Raw genomic sequence first — 21,094 nt, 5'->3', positions numbered from 1 at the left:
ACAGGCTCCAAAACCACAGAGAAACCCTGTCTCGAAAAACCAAAAAAAGTCTTTGGAGGGCAGGAGCTATCACAGCACAGTGGAGATCTCCTGACTCCCAGTAGCATGTCCTAGGTTCAATCCCTGACAAAAATGAGAAAGAGGGGAACTGGTAAACTTTAGCTGGACAGTGGTCGCATACACCTTTAATCTCGCTCTTGGAAGGCAGAGGCAGGTGGAACTCTGTGGATTCAAAACCAGTCTGACCTACAGATCGACTTCCAGGACAGTCAGGGCTATACAGAGAAACCCTGTCTCAAAAAACCAAAACCTATCTATACAGCCACAGCATTAGGAAGATCAGGAGCCTCTGTATTAGAGGCTCATGATGCACATGACATGATGGTTTTACTAAAGGACAACAACAAAGAACTGGCACATTTGTCATACTTAACTATTTCTCATTCTTCCCATTCTGTAGCTAATAGTAAACAAACGAGTTTAGATGTTATTTATAATGTACCTTTTAACATACCATTGTGATCTGGGGGTGTAGCTCAGTGGTAGTGTGTTTGCCTAGCATGCCAAAGGCCCTAGGGTTAATCTCTACCACAGATAGATGGATGAATGGATGGGTGGGTGGGCGGATGAATGGACGGACAGACAGATGGAAACAACAGAAGGAGGGAAGATAAAGTTCTTTTGAATATTTTCTTAATTACCTACTTTGGGTAAATAAATGAATTATAAATGCTTTCCTCCCATAAATGAATGAATAAATAAATAGATTAATAATAAAATGTCTAAATATTTTATTTATTTTTTCTATTATATGCCAATCAGGATAATTAAGCATCTTTTATTTTATTTTCATTTTTTAAAAAAAATGGCTCCCCTAGAGTCACCTGGGAAGAGGACAGCACAAGTGAGAACCTGGCCTATGGGCAGGTCAGTGGGACGTTCTCCTGATCAATGACTGGTGTGAGAGGGCCCAGCCCACTCATGCACAAGTGAGAACCTGGCCTATGGGCAGGTCAGTGGGACGTTCTCCTGATCAATGACTGGTGTGAGAGGGCCCAGCCCACTCATGCAGAGCCACCCTTTGGCAGGTGACTCTGAGTTGTGCAGGAAAGCAAGCTAAGCCAAGCCATGGAGAACAAGCCAGTAAGTAGCACTCCTCTCTGCTTTGTTTCTGCTTCCAGAATCCTGTTCAACTTCTCTCAGTGGTAGGAATGAAATAATACCTCTCTCCCAAGTTGTTTTTGGTCAGTGTTTTATCACAGCCTGCTGTGGGACAATGGTTTGTACCCTGTCAATTGTATTTTAATAAAACACTGATTGGCCAGTAGCCAGGCAGGAAGTAGAGGCAGGGCAACAAGAACAGGAGAATTCTGGGAAGAGGAAAAAGCTTGGTCGGCAGTCGTGACCCAGCCACAGAAGAAGTAAGATGTGTCTGCCTCACTAAATAAGGTATCACGAGCCATGTGGCTAGCATAGACAAGAATGATGGGCTAATATAAGTTATTAGAGTTAATAAGAAGCCTGAGCTAATAGGCCAATCAGTTTATAACTAATGTAGACCTCTATGTGATTTCTTTGGACTTAACTATTGCGGGAACTGAGCAGGACAGAAACCCCAACAACAAAGCCATGGAAAGCAATGAAGAACTATGGATTATTAGAAAAATATACAGATTATACTACTATTAAGTATATACATCTAAATGTACACTTGAGAGTATACAAAAATTAAAAGCACATGTTAAGATGCAAGAATCAAGCTACTTAATGGTACTGGTAATATAATGGATTTAAGTTAGCATGGAGGGAGATCCAAAATAATCTGATACTCCAAAAACAACTGCCTATTTAATAATCTTTGGTATTTTCAACATGATTAACTTAGGCAGATGACGGGAGCAGTTAGGACAGGATCTTACTCTGTAGCCCTGACTGGTCTGAAGCTCTAGTCTGGTATTTAGATAGACCAGGCTAGCCTTGAACTCTGAAATCTGCCTGCCTCTGTCTCCTGAGTGCTGAGATGAAAGACCTGTGCCCCATACCAGGTTCATTAGACATGTTTTAGAGAGCAAACACAAACATCAGGAAAAGCTTTTACGATCCTTTTCCTCTTTCTTCCCAGTTTCCTGGCTTCTCAGACCATTCATTACCACTAAAGAGCACAAGCAGGTGACGGAGAGCAGTTAAAGCTAGAACCACCTCCTACCTTGAAGTAGGAGCAGCGGGATGCATGGAGCCCAGGGCGCTTGGGATACTGAGACAAATACTCACGATGCACATGTTTCGTGTCTAGTATTCATATAACTACCAGCTATCTGCTGCTGAATAGTTAAAGTTATCAATTCTTAAAATTATAAAAAGCTTTTTGACAAATTATCCACATTCAATCACAACTTCCTTTTCACTGAAATCTCTCAACTCCCAGTTCTCCTACATGAAGTGCTCCAGAAACTCATGGAGTTGCAGTTTTATTTTTAATACTGTAAAGAATATTACACAATCTGGATAGGTTATTGTTGCTATGGAAACTTTAAGATCTTTTGCAGTAAGTCAAAAAGTGCAAAATTAACACATCACATTAATAGTTTTTTAATTTCATATCCAGGCTGTCAAAGGAATTTGAAAGCTTGAGAACAGACTAAAGCATAGGCCCTACCCTAAATTATATGGATAGAAACAAGGAACAAACCTAGTAATTATTTCACTTAAAAAAGTTTAAATATAACTTTCATATGCTAAATTAATAAGACCCTGGAAAACCCTTAATTTTAAGATTCAAAGTTTTAAAATTGAGAGGGAATGGTGTGTGTGTGTGTGTGTGTGTGTGTGTGTGTGTGTGTGTGTCCGCAGTTATCGTCTTATGCTGTCACACGATGAATGGTCAAGAGGCACCATGAGATTCAGCATAAGAAATGGCAAGGTCTCGGGAACACAAGACTCTTTGACAATAGTCAGAACTTTAACATAAAGACCACAGGCACCAAACTTGGCACCTTGTAGTAATAGGAGCGGCGGGGCTGCGTCCCCAGCACCCCGGCCACCTGCATGGCTAGCTTATGCCCGGAAATAACAACACACAAACTGTATTCATTTAAACACCGCTTGGCCCATTATATCTAGCTTTTTCTTGGCTAACTCTCGCACCTGGACTAACCCGTTTCCAATCATGTGTGTCGCACCCCAAGGTGCGCTTACCAGAAGATTCTAGCCTACGTCCATCCTGGGTCGGAGCTTCATCGCGTGTGCCTTAGATAGGAGAGGAATTGGCGTTTTACCTCCCTTCCTCTTCCTCCCAGAGTTCTGTTCCGTTCACTCCACCCACCTACGTTCTAACCTATCAGGGCAAGCAGCTTCTTTATTTAATCAAGCAATGACCTTCCTCCATCAGCACCTGTCTTGGTAATCTCAGTACTCAGGAGGCAGGGGCAGGTAGATCTCTTGAGTTAGAGGCCAGTTTGGTCTACAGAGTGAGTTCCAGGACAGCCAGAACTATTTTAGAGAGATCCTGTCTCAAAAAAAAAAAAAAAAGACTATGAATGTGGGCTGGTCAGACAGCTCAGTGTTTAAGGCCCTAGCGGAAGGAGAGGGGCAGGGAAGCTTACTGCTGTCATCTATGCTGAGTGTCCCCTTCCTGGAACCCCTCCAAGTGGCAACAGAACAAGTCCAAGTACTACTGAAGACCATGAAGGCACTTGTGAGACTGGGGCTACAGTTCCGGTTGAAAAGGACCTACCTTGTTGTAAGGGAAAGGAAAAAACACAACTCTGGTGTGGAAGCACACTCCTATAATCCGGCCCTGGGGAGGCAGAGGCAGGCAGCTTCTTAGGGCTTGCTGGCCTACTTAGTAGTTCCCGGCCACTGAGACGGTCTCAAAAGAACAAAAAGGTGGAAGATGCCTGAAGAACAATGTCTAAAGCTATCTTCTGACCTAAACACAAGTGCGCCTACACACATACACCCATAATACACGTGTGTCTACACACATATCTTTCTAAAGTGCTAATGCTGTCTGTACAAGTATATTGCACACGCCTGTACAGGTTCAGGAAGAGACCCTGTCTCAAAGAAACTGGCAGAGAATGACACAATAGGGTGCCTGACCGTCTTCTTCTCTCCAAATGCACACAATGTACTCAGACAAACGTGCATTTATACACACATGTTCACACAAATAAATCTTTTTAAAAACCTTTGCAATAAAAATAAGCCTTCAAATAAAGATTAAAATCTATTTTATTTCTGATGAAAACAGAGAAGTCCTATTATTGTACACCATACTTTGACCTTCAGTACTACGCCATACTCTAGAGAAGAACAAAATTGGGACACTGACTACCCCAGATATCACAGCCCATCTTGTGGCACCCTGAGTAAGAGGTAACTAAAAACAAGAAACCCCTGTGCTCCTTGCCCTCAGGAGTTACACAATGAAGGCCCCACACAACGCGAGGGACTTCTGGAGCTGAAGGTCACTCAGGTCATCCCTCTACGGAAGGAGTTCCCAGAGCAGAAAAGAGTTTGCTGGGGAATCCAGGCAAACAGACAGCATGAAACAATACATGATCAGAAGGATGACTCAGAACCAGGTGTGCAATGACAGCAAAGAATGAGGTTAAAAAAAAAAAAAAAAAGGCTGTATTTCTAAGAACAGAAAAGATAGCTTCCCAGATTACTGCTCAGAAAGCTAATTGTGATGGCTACAGAAGGGGAAAAATGGTGGCAGAGCACACTTGGTAGGCTGCATCAAGCATCAAGGTAAGAAAAGACGAAGGAGTACATGGGAAGAAATGACGGATTAAAAGATATTTCTAAGCCGAGCATGGTGGCTCACACCTTCAATTCCAGCACTCAAGAAGCAAAGACAGGTGGATTTCTGTGGGTTCATGGCCAGCCTGGTCTCCATGGAGAGTTCTAGATGAGCCAGGGCTATACACAAAACCCTGTCTCCAAAAATTAGGTGAATAAAATAAACGTGAAAAATAAGCACATTTCTCAATCAAAACTGACAATTTTAGTAACCACCCTGTCTGTGTACGTGACTGGAAAGATGGCTGGGAGAAGTAAGGCCACTACCTTGTCTGACTGTGGGAACAGTAATACCACCCACCAGGGAAACAATGACTCAACCTAGACTGAGACCTGGAGATAAACTTTCATTCCAAACACAATGACAATTGCCTTAAAAGGTTTATTGCATTGGTCTGTCAATTTGACACAAACTAGAGTCATTTGGAAAGAGGAAGCCTCAACTGAGAAAATACCTCGACCAGACTGGTCTGCAGGCAAGTTTGGGGCATTTTCTTAATTAGTGATTGATGGTGGAGCCCCCCCACCACTGTGGGTAGGGGCCACCTCTGGGCAGTTGGTCCTGAGTCGTATTAGAAAGCAGCTGAGCAAGCCATGGAGAGCAAACCAAAAAACATCATTCCTCCATGGTCTCAAGTCCCTGCCAAGTCCCTGCCTCAAGTCCCTGCCCTGGCCTCCTTGGTGATGGACTGTAACTGTTAAGATGAAATAAACATTCAGGCATAAGACAGAATATTGTATACATAATAAATAAATAAATATTTTTAAAAAAAAGATGAAATAAACACTTTCTTCTCCAAGTCGCTGTTGGTCATGGATTTTATTACAGCAATAGAAAACAAAGTAGGACATTTATGTTATAGGAAGGACTAAGTAAGACTGAAGCATGTAAAACTTTCTACAGGGAAACTGTGAGGTGAAAACAGACTGTTAGCTCTGATCTGAAAAGAGCTTAAGATCTCCACCTAGACAGGAAGAGATCACAGCAGCATCTAAGGGCAGCTCTGATACCACGTCCTTCTACTCTCAAGAGCAATGCTCTTCATGGCATGGGGGTGAGAGTAAGGCTAGGAAATACACACTTGGAAATCATTTTGGAGGACCGGCAGTCCCAAGTGAATATTTAAAAAAAAAAAAAAAGGACAGGTGAAGGGAGAGGTTGAAATGAGTCTTCCAGGGGAGAGCGGATAGTCTGGCTTGGGCTTTCTGAGATCGTGTCCTGCTATGCTGCACAGGCTGCCCTCAAGTCCAACTTTGAAGTCCCGATTGAACTTACCCTATGGTAATCCAGCTGCTGGGATTTTAAGCATCATTACCACGCATGGCTAAAACTGAGGATGCAGTGAGGAGGGATGAATAAACTAAGACTAAAAACAAAACTGAGATCGGATTAGAGCTAACACTTGATAAACCTGAGCCTGTGGACGGGGTACTGCTGTCCTAGAAGAAGCACATGGGTAAGGAGGTCAGTTCTGAAGGACTCAAAAAAGAGGAAAAGCCAGGAGAACAGAGAGACAGAACTGTTTGTGAAGACACACTTGCCTCTGACATCCCAGAGAAAACAAGTCTAGAGATTCATCCTATAAATTTGCTTTTCCAAATCTTAACAGAATTCAAATGACACCATTATCAAAAGTTGGGAATCTAAAATTATGGCGTTATAAGACATTCATTCTTCAAACTCTGTGACACTTTAATCTTGCCAATATTTCTTTTACTTCTAAGAAGATGCTGGAATACATCAACATATGTCCTTTCCTTTAATATGTGACAATTTGATTTTGCAGGCCAGAAAGCTTAATGTCACTGTGGTAGTTTGAATGTAATTGTCCCCTATAAGCTCATAGGCAGTGGCACTACTGGGAAATGTGGCCTTGTTTAGAGTAAGTGTGGTCTTGTGGAGGCGAGCTTTGAGGCCTCATTTATGCTCAAGCCACGCCCAGAGACAGTTCACTTCCTGTTGCCTTAGGATCAAGTTGTATGGACTCAGCTCCAGTACCATGTCTGTCTGCACACCGTCTTGCTTCCCACCCAGACAATACAGGACTAAACCTCTAAACTTGCAAACCACCCCAATTAAATGTTTTCCTTTTTAAGAGTTGCTGTGGTCATGATGTCTCTTCACAATAGAAACCCCAATTAAAACAGTCACACACACAAGAAAAAAGCAACAGAGACTAAGTATCTGGAATAATAGGAACCAAAAGTTAGCTTCCTGTTATTATCACTCTGAATTACTCAGTGAATCCAATATTCACCCATCACAGTAGTGATAATTTCTTTGGAACTACTGTTGTTATTATGTAACAGCAAGTTGTTTTCCAGTACTGACCAAACTGAGACCCTTGACAGGAGAACATACTACTGTTGATCTACATCCTGAGCCTTGTTACATCCAGGGTCCTGTTAGATAGTCAGCTTAAGCAGGCCTTGAACTTGAATCCTTGGGCCTCCACCTCCTAATAGCTTGTGTTACAGCCTTGGGACAGATAAAAAAGTTAAAATTTTTATCATTACCTTTTTCAAAGCAAGTAAGAAAAAATAAATTAATAAATGATAGTGACATCCATCTCTATTGTCTAGCCCCACGACTCTATCTGACCCTCCCTTCCACCCACCCCCTCCAACTGCCAGATCTAACCGAGGTCCCATATCCAGTGTCTATGCCCCTCTGGCCACCCTTGCCTGTGCCACAACCAATATCTAGACTTCTGCCAAGTTCAACCCTCCCTATCCCCTAAATCACAGGCCTCTCCTATGCCACATCCCACCCACCCTTTGCACCCAGCCGGACCTGCCCTCACATTCTAGGACTGGACCAGCAGGCACACCCTATACGACAGCCTAGCCCCCTCTGTCCACCTGACTGCATTCCTCCTAAGCCATTTCCAACCTCCAGGCCAACCCACCTGCACATACTACAATTTAGAACAAAAGAAGTCCACATACCCAGATCTCAACACAAAAATACTAAAAATATGAAAGAGCAAACCAGTATCTTTTCCCAAACACTACCAGTCTACAGAGATGTTTGCCAGTGACCATCAGCTAGATGAATGCCAGGACCAGAATTTCAAAGAGCAATCACAAACTTCAAAGAATTTATGGAGTTTAAAGACACACACACACACACACACACACACATTCAGTGAAATTAAAGCCAAAGAATTTAAAGAGAATAAAGACTTCATTGATGCTTAAGAAAACACAAATGCAAACCCAAGTCTAGGCATAAATATACATACATAGTTAGAATGAAATTTCCACATCTGGACTGACAATGCTCCTTCCAAGAGTCAAAGACACCTTTAAAAAAAATCCAACACTAAAGCCGGGAGGTGGTGGTGCACGCCTTTAATCCCAGCACTCGGGAGGCAGAGGCAGGCAGATCTCTGTGAGTTTGAGGCCAGCCTGGTCTACAAGAGCTAGTTCCAGGATAGGAACCAAAAAGCTATGGAGAAACCCTGTCTCGGAAATTTAAAAAAAAAAATCCAACACTAGACATGAGAAGCTCTTTGTCATTGTCAGGGATTCCAAAAGACTCCCCAAACATATCAGCTATTGCCCTTGGTTGCCCCCCAGAGATGGAAGGTAAATCCCTATTGCTGAAGACACCATGCACTTCAGATACAGGGTCCAGAGGCCTGTGAGCTGGAGTGACCTAAATGCCTCCTTTAGGATAGGCATGGACTATCCTTCATAGTACCAGAAGACACCATGCAAGCTTCCAAAGGGAGCAACCAACAGTCCTACCCGGCTATGAACCACAATGACCAGCATGGCATGCTAACCTAAAGGTGCAGTAGTGTTACACATACCTTGATAGTAACAAATAGTTCTCTAATTGGACTCAAGAGCCACTCGTCAAGAAGGAAGCCATGCCTGGGATAGGCAACCCAGCCAGGGCTGGTAAAGTCATGGATCTTAAAGGAGACCTATAACCACCACAATCCCTAGCTAATCTAAACGTTTATCCTTATACCCACAGGTAAGTGCAGTCCTCACTCTCATCGTGGAATCCTCTCTATGCAACAGAGAACATTGCAAAAACCCACAACCAACCAAAGTGCATAGTTGTGCAACACACAAAAGAGTTCCCACACGTAAGGCTCAGGGAACACTGCAGAAGGAGAGGCAGGAAGATTGTGAGAGCCAGATTGTTTGCTGTGAGACTGTCTCCTAGTAACACCAGAAGCTAAATCCATAGTCTCCCCAACATGACTGCCTACACCTGAGATGAACGAGGACAGCAGTAGACACGCTACAGCGGGGGGGCGGGGCATGAGACTACACAAAGAACCACAGCAACTAAGGAGTACTGTGTTAGTGAGTTAGTTTGTAAGGAAAGAGATGGAATAAAGTCAGCCAGTCTTTGTAAGGATACAAGTAAGTACATAATGAATGCGTTGTTAGAGTTCGTGGTTCGAGGGAATGCTGCCTTGAAGAACAGGAAATACTATATAATTTAGAGATTAACTAGATGAAAGCACAAGGGGAGGGTGGGAGCATTATTGACACGATTCATCGATAAGAGGAATCTAAAATAATACAAGGACTTTGTTGAAAGATACTCAGAATTGTTTTTAAATGGCCATTACATTATCATATAGACAACAAAAGACATTTTATTATTGCACTATTTATGAATGAGTTTGTTTGAAAATGCTAAGTACAGGGGCATGTAAATAAGTTCTGTGTGGATACATACAGTATCACTGTTATAGTTTGTTATTTTTGAGATTATAATATAATTAAGTCATTCCCTTTTCTTTTTTCCCTCTAGATGCTTCAATAGACCCCCCCCTCTCCTTAAATTCAGGGCCTTTTTGTTCAGAAATTGTTGTTACATGTATGTGTATATATATGCATGCATATTCCTAAATACTAAATACAAGATGCTCAGTCTGTATAACGTTTCTCATGTTTGTCTTCTGGATGTGACCATTCAGTACTGGATAACCAGTTGGTGTCCTGTTCTCTGGGGAAGACTATTTCTCCCATCCTCTCACTACTCCTTAGTTGCTGTGGTTCTTTGTGTAGTCTCATGCCCCGCCCCCCGCTGTAGCGTGTCTACTGCTGTCCTCGTTCATCTCAGGTGTAGGCAGTCATGTTGGGGAGACTATGGATTTAGCTTCTGGTGTTACTAGGAGACAGTCTCACAGCAAACAATCTGGCTCTCACAATCTTCCTGCCTCTCCTTCTGCAGTGTTCCCTGAGCCTTACGTGTGGGAACTCTTGTGTGTTGCACAACTATGCACTTTGGTTGGTTGTGGGTTTTTGCAATGTTCTCTGTTGCATAGAGAGGATTCCACGATGAGAGTGAGGACTGCACTTACCTGTGGGTATAAGGATAAACGTTTAGATTAGCTAGGGACTGTAATTGTTTGCTTTTTGTTTTTAGAGACAAGGTTTCTCTGTGTAACACCCTGGCTGTCCTGGAACTTGCTTTGCAGACCAGGCTGGCCTCGAACTCACAAATCTGTCTGCCTACTGAGTGCTTGGAACAAAGGCGTGCACCACCACTGCCTGGGTAACTCACTAATATCTATTTCTCTGTAAAACATCTTCAATCTTCAGTAGCACCTTCATTTGGAATTGAAATTCAGAATATTTTAGTAATTCCAAATAAGTTTTAAAAAATCAAAATAATGAGAACAGTCTTTTCACTAGTTAACTGCAGCATTTCCTTATGCTTTAGTTTTATACGACCATTCTATATGTTGATTAGAGTTTTGTTTTTAAATAAAAGTAATTCACTAAAATAATTCTTTTTTTTAAATATTTTATTTATTTACTTATTATGTATACAATATTCTGTTTGTGTATATGCCTGCAGGCCAGAAGAGGGCACCAGACCTCATTACAGATGGTTGTGAGCCACCATGTGGTTGCTGGGAATTGAACTCAGGACCTTTGGAAGAGCAGGCAATCCTCTTAACCACTGAGCCATCTCTCCAGCCCCACTAAAATAATTCTTTACACCAATGTTTTTCAATCATGGTTCAATAACAAATATTATTAATAAGGATATATGTGCACAGGATTCTCAACCTCTTACTTTTTAGTCAAAACTAGTTCAGCTCTCGTTGGACTCCTAAAATCTTAAATTCAGTGCTGGACTGATAAATATACAATCAAAGAAACCAAATGTTTAATGTCTTAAAATGTCAAATTCTTAAAAGTCAAAGTGACCTTAAAACAAATATATTTGCAGTAATGACTACAATTCTGACTATCAAAAGTGTTAAGCTTAAAACAAAAAAATTAAGTTTAGTCTAAGAACATACCCAGTAGCAAGTATTTAGTGTAATCCAAACCTTTTATGTAAAACATTGTCTTATATTAAAAATTAGACATTTTCAAGTTGGGTTTACCACAGGCAACATGGGAGAGCAGAGACATCATTTCAGAAATGTGTTTTTGTGTATGTATGTTGTATGTGGTAGAAGCGCACAACACAGTGTGAGTATGCAGATGCCCATGCACGTGCATGCAGAGGCCAGAAGATGACACCCACTGTCTTCCTCTACCTCTGCCTTAAGGCCTGGAGACAGGCTCTCACATAGCTGCAATCTCAGTTTCTGTTAGAGCGAATGGACAGCAAGCTCCCTCAACTCTCCAATCTCCCTGTCTCCGCCACCCAATGCTAGGATTACAGGAATACTCAGCCATATCCAGCTTTTTATGTGTAAGCCTGAGCATAAGGACCTAAGTTCAAATCCCCAAGACCCATGTGGAAATTGCTGGACGCCCACACTGGATGTGGAGACGGCAGATCCAAACTCAGGGCCTCACACTTTCAGAGCAAGGGTTCTAAGCCCTCCCCATACCCTTCAGAAATACTGGAATCTGGGACCACTCCTTTGTGAATCTACACACAGATGCTGGAACATTCAGCCCTAAATGAGGGGTCTATTAAATCCCTTACCTTAGGACTCAGAAACCCAAGGAAGAGGGGGTGGAAAGAGTGTAAGAGCCAGAGGGGATGGAGGACATCAATAAAACAAGGCCCTGTAAATCAACATAATCAAAGTTTGCGTGAACCCACAGAGACTGGGGCAGCATGCACAGGGCCTGCACAGGTCTGCACCAGGTCCTCTGTGTATGTATTATGGCTTCCAGTTTAGTGTTTTATGTGATCCCTGAATGTGAGTGAGTGGGTCTCTGATTCACAGACCTTCTCTTGGGCTCTTTTTCTTCTGTTTGTTTGTTTATCCAACTCCAATATGATAGTTACTACTTTATTATACTTTCTTTGCTATATTTTATTATTATCCCTTAGAAACCTATTTGTTTTCTAATGAGAGATGGAGGGGGTAGGTGTGGTTGGGAGGGAAGTGAGAGGAAACTGTAATCAGGATATATTATGAAGAGAGAAAAGTCTATTTTCCATAGAAGGAAAAATAGCTATGAACGTTTATTTGTAGGATATTTAAAAATATTGTAAGATAATTATGTTAGCATTTTAAAAATTCTATGATCTTACCATAAGCTACTAAAATTACTTGGAAGTAACTCATATCCCTTACTCCATCTCCAAATAAGAAGTCACTAACATGGAAACTTACAAGCAGTAGAAATTAAGTATCTGTTGCCTAGAAATAAACTTACCAGTCTTGATCTACTTTTAAAATTTTCCATGGTAGTAAGAAAATCTAGAAAAATTCCTTTTCCAGATACATGCCCAACAGTATGGTGGAGCACGCCTACAGTCCCAGATTACCAGAAGACAGAGAAGGAAGGCCTAGGTATGTCTACAAGTTTCAGGCTGGACTGGGCAACATACCAGGGAGGAAAAGGGAGAACCAGGCTGGGGAGTCGTTTAAGGTAGGAGAGTGCTTGCTAGCTGACTAAAGAAGGAAGCCTAAACTTCAGTTAACAGCTCAACGCTGCTGCTGCACACCAGAGCAGGAAAGTCAAGGCAACACTGTACCCAGAGTCAGAAAAGAACAATGGACACATGCTGATGTTCAGGATCCTTGCAGAAAATGGTGCTTCCTCAATTAATGCAACCAAGATAATCTCCCACTGGCATGCACAAAGGCCATTCATCTCCCAGGTGATTACAGGTCTCATCAGGTTGTCAAAGAAGATTAATTATCATGCCTAGCACACACAAGGTCCCAGTTGGATTCCTCTGCTGTATAGCGGGTTTTCTCCATTAAACAGTCCATCCTGCAGCAGAAGCTCCTTTTGACAGAAAGTAAACACCTCAAAATAGTTTCAGGAAGTCCCTGAAACTGACCAGATTCACTATGCCCCTCCTCCCAAGAGTAAACAGTAAAGACTGAGGAGACTCACCCTCAGACAAGCCAAGCTACATAGACTCTGAGACAAGCCCATCTGACAAAAAAGGTTTACATCAACTGAGTCACTTGGAAAGGACACTGTCTACCCAGTTGAGCTGCCTGCAGGCTGTGCAGTGTGCTCCAGGCTCCCAGCTTTTATGAGCTGTCACTGGTGCTGGGGTGGGCTTTGGTGATGCATCTGTCTTTGAGTCATTTCTGCTCCCAAGCTCACTGGTTTACCAAGTGAGACTCTGGTGGGATCCCTACTTTGCTCTGTCCAGGGCTCTCTAGCTGGAGTGAGTAAAGGGAGTGTGTGGGTGGGTGGGTGTGTATATGTGCACACATGCACGTATATGTGTGTGTGTATACATGTTGTGTGTCCTGGGCTATCTATCTGGGGTGAGTAAAGGGAGAAGGGTGTGTGGGGGGGTGTTATGTCTCCCCAGGAAAAATCTTCTCACATACTTCTGCACTGCAAAAATTCAACGACAAAAAGAAATACATGTGAAAAAAAATCAAATAAAAATGATAGTTAGAACCTTATATCAATATTTTCCCTGGAATAGTAAACAGCATGTCTTAAAATTCACCAGAATGCAACTGCTTCTGTCTGCAAGGAATGGAAAAATATACAAATATTTTGTCATTCTCAAGTCTAGCTCTGTCGGATCAGATAGAGTGAGATCATTAGAGCAAGCAGTACTGTTTCCTTGGGTCCATTTTGTCTAGGGACTAATTAAGCCTCCTTTCTACCACTGAACTAGACCCAAGGCAACCTCCAGCCTCATTCTGAGATACTCTATGAAAGTACTTCAAATCCTAAGAATTTACTCAAAACAAAATATTCAAAAAGATTACTAAGATTCAAGATACTAAAATCAATATTTCTTTTTTTACATTTTAAATATCTTAGTTTTCCATCATGGATGGTTCTTTCAAACCTGAGTCACTGAGGCATCTTCCTAAATAAAAAAAAAAAAAAGACTTACTAATTTATGGGAATGAGTATTTTGCCTGAGTATATGTATATGCACCGTTTAAATGTCTGCTGCCTGTGAAGTGGTCAGCAGAGGCATCAGCTCCCCTGGAACTGCAGTTACAGACAGTTGTGAGCCACCATGTGGGTGCTAGGAATAGAGTACAGGTCCTCTGCAAGAACCACCAGTGCTCTGACCACTGAGTCATCACTCCAGCCCCTCCTCTTTTAGTTAAGTGTAGGTTTGAGCATACCTTTCCTAGTTGATGCTAACCACTGTTTCTTTCCTAATACAATAAGATCAACAATCTATGAAATACATTTACAAGGAAAAGGTTAATTGGTTTAGAAGATTTTAGTTGAAATTTGAATCAACATGGCACATAAATCATGAAGTCAAACAAAAATGTTAGCTATCTTTTTCAGAGACTAACATACAAATAAAATTGTGTTGGAACCGTTTTTATTTCTGTTTGTTGGTTTTTGCTGTTGTTTGAGACAGGGTCTTAGCTTATATCCCTGGCTGGCCACACTATGTAGACCAAGTCGGCCTCAAACTCACAAAGATCAGTCTGCCTCTGTCTCCAAAATGCTGGAATCAAATGTAAAAAGAGCAGTGGGCCACTTCCTGCTGCCTGGCTCCCGGCCACCTGGCTAGCTTATGCCTGAAATAATCACACGGAGATCTGTATTAATTAAATTGTTGCCTGGCCCATTATCTCCAGCCCCTTAACGGCTGGCTCACACATATTGATCTAACCCATTCCTAATCATCTGTATCACCACTTGACTGTGGCTTACTGGCATGAGTCTAACCAGCATCCGTCTGGGAGAGGAGAGCCATGGCATCTGCCAGACTCTGCTTCTTCCTCCCAGCATTCTGTTCTGTCTACTCCGCCTATCTAAGCTGCTGTCCTGTCAAAAAGCCAAGGCAGTCTCTTTATTTAACCAATGAAAGTTAACACATAGACAGAAGAGCCTCCTACATCAATCAAAGGTGTGTGCCTCCAAGCCCTGCATTAGAACATTTAAAGCAAGTTATAAAACCATTTCCTCATTTCTGTATCACAAAGTGTACTGTGTGTACTATAAAATACATCTTACACAAACTATTAACAATGGAGAGACTATTATTGGCATCTTTACCTCTTCTGGTTTTTCTATAATAATCATTAATTGCTTATGTAATAGCCATTTTCTTCCAAGAGTTTCCATATATGTTCTCCAGAATTTGTCTACTTAATGGTCCTACTAATACACACCTTTAGGGATGTAGAGGCAGGGGAATTAGGAGTCCAACGTCATCTATACCTACACAGTGAGTCCAAGGCTAGCCTGGGCTATAAGATTTCTAAAAACAAACTACTCAGGCAAATCTAGCCTTATCAAGTTAAGTATTTCATACAAATGCCAATCCAAGAATTTTAAATTCAAATCACTAATAAGTTAAAAACCAAGACACTAATTAAATTGTTATCCAATTAAAATCAAAGGTAAATACCAGTAAAGAGGAGCCACTGTACTCTTTTTTTTGTTTTGTTTTTTTGTTTTTGTTTTGTTTTGTTTTTTTCAAGACAGGGTTTCTCTGTGGCTTTGGATCCTGTCCTGGAACTAGCTCTTGTAGACCAGGCTGGCCTCGAACTCACAGAGATCCGCCTGCCTCTGCCTCCCAAGTGCTGGGATTAAAGGGCTACTGTACTCTTAATCTATACTGAACAGCTATCTTTTCCATTTACCATTAATCAGCTTTTGGAATCAACACAAATTGGTACTACCCTACAGCACAACACGTTTGTTATGAACCGCAAAAAGTTGTACTTTCATGGTACGCACGACATGGCAGAAACCAACCCAACACGGACTCTTGAGTCCTATTACATGCTACAATCCCACCGGAAGCTGACAGGGTAAGTAACACCTCCTAGATTGTGAGTTTAGCAGAGGGGGCAATATTCCAGCAGAAGGGATTCAGCTTTAATCACCACAGAAAATTTTTTTGTGTCTTTATACTCCTGAGAAAAGAACAGCACGGCCAAGGCTCACATGCAAATGAGCGTGATACGTCTGAAGGCTGGTTTAGAGCAAAGGAAGGGAAAACACTGACAAAGAGACAAGCAGGGCCGAACGAAGCAGAACATGTGAAGGAACATGAAGGAACCGGAACGTCATCCTAAACATAAAGTTAAAAATCGTGAACAGTTTGTTTCCCTATGGGTAGTTTGGAGGTGTGAAGACACAATAGAAGAAGTAGAGACTACTTTAACTAGTAAAGATTACCTTGTAAGTAATTTACGTGTATGGGGACAATAATATAAATGAGGGTGGTGGCAGAAGAAATCAAGAGAGTAGATGGATCTGAAAGATAACTAGGGCACAGTACCAGCACAACAAGAGTAAAGAAGCAAGTGAAAAACAACCAAGAATGGCCCTGTTGGCAGGCTGGGCAATGAGGAACAGTGCACGTTTACTGAGTTAAAACGGACAGATTGGGGTGTTTCAGGGAACTTAAGTTGAGGACTTTGGTAGTGTGTAAAAGGAGATGTTCAAATGCCTACAGCTTAGAAGGGAGACAGAAATGTGAAAGTCAAGTCGTGGAAACAGAAGGGTGCACAGAGCCTGTAACAACAGCACTTTGAAAACAATGGTCCCATCATTCATATATAAAATATACATATATATACATATATACATATATGTATGTATGTATGTATGTATCAGGCTGAGGATGTAGTTCAGTTGAGATAGTGCCTGACTACCACTCACAGAGCCCTAGGTTCAATTCCCAGCACCAGGTAAAACCAGGTATGATGATGTGCTTGTAACTTTGGCACCTGGGAGGTTGAGACAAGGGAATCAGAAATTCACTGTCAACCTTGACTATATAACAAGAGTTAAAATGGCATGAGACTCCCTCTCAAAAAACCAGGGTGAGGGGTTGATGCCTTGGAGAGATGATTCAGCAGATGATTCAACAGAGTATGCCCTGCTCTTGCAGAGAACCTAAATTCAGTTCCTGCAACCTATAATGGGCAGCTTACAGCCAGTTGCCTGTAACTCTTGCTCCAAAGAGAATGTGAGGCCTCTCATCCCCATGGACACATACATATGCACACGTACATACGTAACACACACACACACACACAGTTTCTTTCTAATTTTAATTAATTTTTAAATTTTTATAACTATATAGTTAATATCATTTCTCAAAGAAACTAATAAGGGATAGGGGAATAAATGAGATGAGTTTTTGTTTTCCTAAGAGTAATTCTTTGAGATTCTTAATAACAATACATAGCATATCACATTAAATAAATGCACATAATTCAAATAAAAATGGTTAATTAATTTAGAAATGAAATAATGTGGTAATATCTTTTTTTTTTGGAGCCTATCCTGGAACTAGCTCTTGTAGACCAGGCTGGCCTCGAACTCAGAGATCCACCTGCCTCTGCCTCCTGAGTGCTGGGACTGGCCCGGTACTATCTTGTTGTACAAATAAAGCTTGCCTAAGAATGGAGGGCAGAGCTAGCTACTAGCTAACCACAGAGGTCTGGAGGTCTGCACAGACAGACAGTGCCATGGCTGGGCACAGAGAGGAAGTGATAAGGTGAGAGGAGACAGGAGCTCAGTACTTTCTCAGCTGGGAAGTTGAGTAGGTAAGGCGGCTGTGGTTTGCTCCTTGTCTCTCAACGGGTTCCACTATATCTGGCTCCAGACTTTTATTATTAAAACCTATTAGAACTTATGCTACAGTACAGAAAAGTTCAAGAAAATCACTTCCAATTATTACCAACAAATTAAAAATAGTCACTGAAGAAAGGAAAAGGCAGGGTTTCAGATGTAAAATTATAGTTCACCCCACTAAACAGCCTGAAACTGCTGCCTCTAAGCAGCAGGAGGAAGTGAGAGTTGACTGTCAAATGGACTGACTCTATCTTGAGCACAACCAGAGACTGAACAATGCATACCACCCAATCTCACATAAACCGCACATCCTGAACAGGAGATGCGATGTACAGCTGCTTACTCAATATCTAAAAGAGCATAATCTTCAAAGGACATAAAACAATTACTCTAAAATTAAAACAAAAACAGTTATTCTAATTCTTATTCAAAATCTATCTACAAATTAACCTTGTTAATTTATTAAACTTGTTAAGTTTATGCTTTGGAGTATAGCAGTATGTAAGCTGCTTTTATTAATTAAAGAAAAAAATCTAAGCCAAATGTGTTGATGTATACCTTTAATCCCAGCACTCAAGGGACGAAGGCAAGAACATATCTGAGAATTGGAGGTCTGCCTAGTCCACAACAGAGAGTTCTAACTCAGCCAGATTTACACAGCGAGAAGGCTGAGACCTGTCTCCAAATGAAAACTAAAAACTACTAGATCTGAGAAAGACGTCTCAGTAGGTAGAAGTACTTGTCATGCAAATATGCAAGTGTGAAGACCGGAGTTCTAATGCCTCATAAAAGCCTAAAACAAATCAAAATAAAAGCCGGATGCATCCGGAATGCCTGTGACCCCTGTGCACCTACAGAGAGCTAGAGACAGAGAGAATCTGCAGATGGGGCTCACAGGCTGCACTCTGGTGTGTGAACTGCACAAGATGGAGGTGAGGCCCAATACTCAAGGCACGTTCATAAGAAGTGTGCACGTGCATGTACACAGCACTCTCTCTAACAGAACTGTTCCAGGAAAGCGAGAAACTTCATCAACAGTATAATAGTCGGCATGTAGATGGCAAAATGGCCCCTTTTTTCATCAAAGAAACACTGCCCAAGAAAAGTATGCCACGATTTCTCATCCAATCTCATTATTTTCTTTAAAAGCAATTCATTAAAAAAGCTTCTATAAATCATATTTTACAACTATGTGGGATGTGTTTGTTTCTCTACTAAAACAAGAGCAAACTTGAGAGAAGAGCATATTAACAAGTTTGGAAGAGATAATTAGCATATTGGAAAGCAGCATTTCTGGCACATGGAACTTAACATAAGAATGTCTATCCTCCAGTCATGAGTCACGGATTAGGCTGCCTTCTATTTATTGTGAAGCAATCTTTCAGTAAAAGGAGCAGTAGGGAAGAATACAACATGAATAATGACTTGGACAAGTTCCCAGGAAGAAACCACAGTGCGGCTAAGTCTGAGAAAATGACAGTGCATTAGACAATATACTAGTGTTCTCTTTTTATTAATTACTCTGAATCTTAACAGTGGAGAGAGGGAAAGCCACCATCCAGCACTATACAGTTTTCTAGGATTTGTTACATTTACTTGTGTGTGTACATGCAAGCAAGCACACAGACGCCAGTGTGCATGTGGCAGTAGAGGCCAACCTGCAGGAGCTGGCTCTCTCCTTCCACTGTGCGGGCTCCAGGGATTAAAACGCAACAGCCTTGTTGGCAGCAAGTGTCTACCCACTGAGTGCTCTCACCGCCCCAGAGTTTTAGAGCTCTCTTGCTCTCGCGCGCTCTCTCTCTCTCTCTCTCTCTCTCTCTCTCGCTCTCTCTCTCGCTCTCTCTCTCGCTCTCTCGCTCTCTCGCTCTCTCCTGATTTTAGCAATATGAATTAAATGTATCTTAAATTTGACCACAGCGGTCATTTGCTGTATTGTTTTCCCTGTTCTCTGGTGACACTCAGAGAAAGCCTCCCCAGCACACACAGTGACACTAGAAGATAACACTCTTTCTCTTCTACTGAAGAGTCTGCCGCCTTCCACACTCAAGGTCCATACAGGAAGCTCTCCTGGAAACCATGAATACAGCAGAAGCAAGGCAGTCTATGTAGATTTAAAGTTACACTTCCCAAAACATAAAATGGCAAACGTTTATCTAAGTCTACTTACCTACCAAGGATTCAGACTTCAGAGCTGACAGGAAAATCAACAACATAAATTAACACCACAGGTCATCATGTATTTTGCAATTGAATATGTAAAAATACCAAACACTGACTCACTGAGCTTGAATTACTATATACACTTACAAAAAAAACAAACAAACAGATTTACGCTATTGAAAAAACTAATAGAACAAAAAGGCGTGAATGCATACAGAAAGTACCAACTGTTTTTTAATTATGTGAGAGCCCATATATGTATGTGGAAGATAAAAGATGTTAATTAAATAGAAAAATAAACTTCGCAAAATAGAATATGGAGATTCCTACAGTTCAGAGCACATTTTCTTCTTAGAAACAGAAATTATTGCCGGGCGGTGGTGGCGCACGCCTTTAATCCCAGCACTCGGGAGGCAGAGGCAGGCGGATCTCTGTGAGTTCGAGACCAGCCTGGTCTACAGAGCTAGTTCCAGGACAGGCTCCAAAGCCACAGAGAAATCCTGTCTCGAAAAACCAAAAAAAAAGAAAAGAAAAGAAACAGAAATTATTGAGAATATAGGGAGAGAACTATTTAAAGCACACCAGGGGCTCTATCTGCAGGGTTTGGATTTGGGTCACTCAGGCGGAGGTTGAGGATGGGCCAAATCCCTGGGAGTACCCCAGTTGCAAGTATTAACGAGAACATCCATAGGAGTGCAGGAACTTTCACAATGCAATCTGAAGTCAAGGATGGAGAGGAGGAGAAAGCCTACAAACTGCCTTCAAGAAATTAAGAGTGGACATGTCGGGGTCCAACGTGTCTCGTCTATTGGAGGTGGCACAAATGTCAGAGCATCAGAACAGCAACAGATGACAGCAAACCTAAATCCACGTGAGCAGAGAGAATCTGGCGTCGTCCTTCATCCTCCCAAGTTCAGCATCTGCTCCCAGCAGCCAGCTCAAGCACAGAAGCCAGACTGAGACACCCAAAGGCAGTAGTGGGCTAGGGATTTCAAGCCCCAAAGAGGTCAACACAGGAGAGACCTCAGGGGCAGGCACTGAGTCTCTGGGGAGTTAGGTTCCAAGGCTCCCGTCATTGAGTAAAAAGAAGAGCCCTCCGATGGAGCCCTCTGGTGTGACCCAAGTCTCCCTAGAAAGTCTTCTGACTTCTGGTCTGTTTCCAAGCTAAGCCAGGGCAAGG

The 21,094-nt window shown here is 41.9% G+C and overlaps 1 protein-coding gene and 1 pseudogene across 2 annotated transcripts in view; one reads left to right on the top strand and one right to left on the bottom strand.

Annotated features, from left to right (window-relative positions):
- The window catches only part of Cdk19 (cyclin dependent kinase 19), a 140,457-nt gene that overhangs the window by 92,717 nt on the left and 26,646 nt on the right, over positions 1-21,094 (bottom strand). The window lies entirely within an intron of this gene.
- The window catches only part of LOC113457882, an 820-nt pseudogene continuing 350 nt past the window's right edge, over positions 20,625-21,094 (top strand).

The sequence above is a fragment of the Microtus ochrogaster genome, linkage group LG9 (genome assembly GCF_000317375.1).
Source record: "Microtus ochrogaster isolate Prairie Vole_2 linkage group LG9, MicOch1.0, whole genome shotgun sequence".
NCBI classification, from domain to species: domain Eukaryota; kingdom Metazoa; phylum Chordata; class Mammalia; order Rodentia; family Cricetidae; genus Microtus; species Microtus ochrogaster.
Note: the sequence above shows the minus strand (reverse complement) of the source record. Positions and strands in the feature narration are given on the sequence as shown.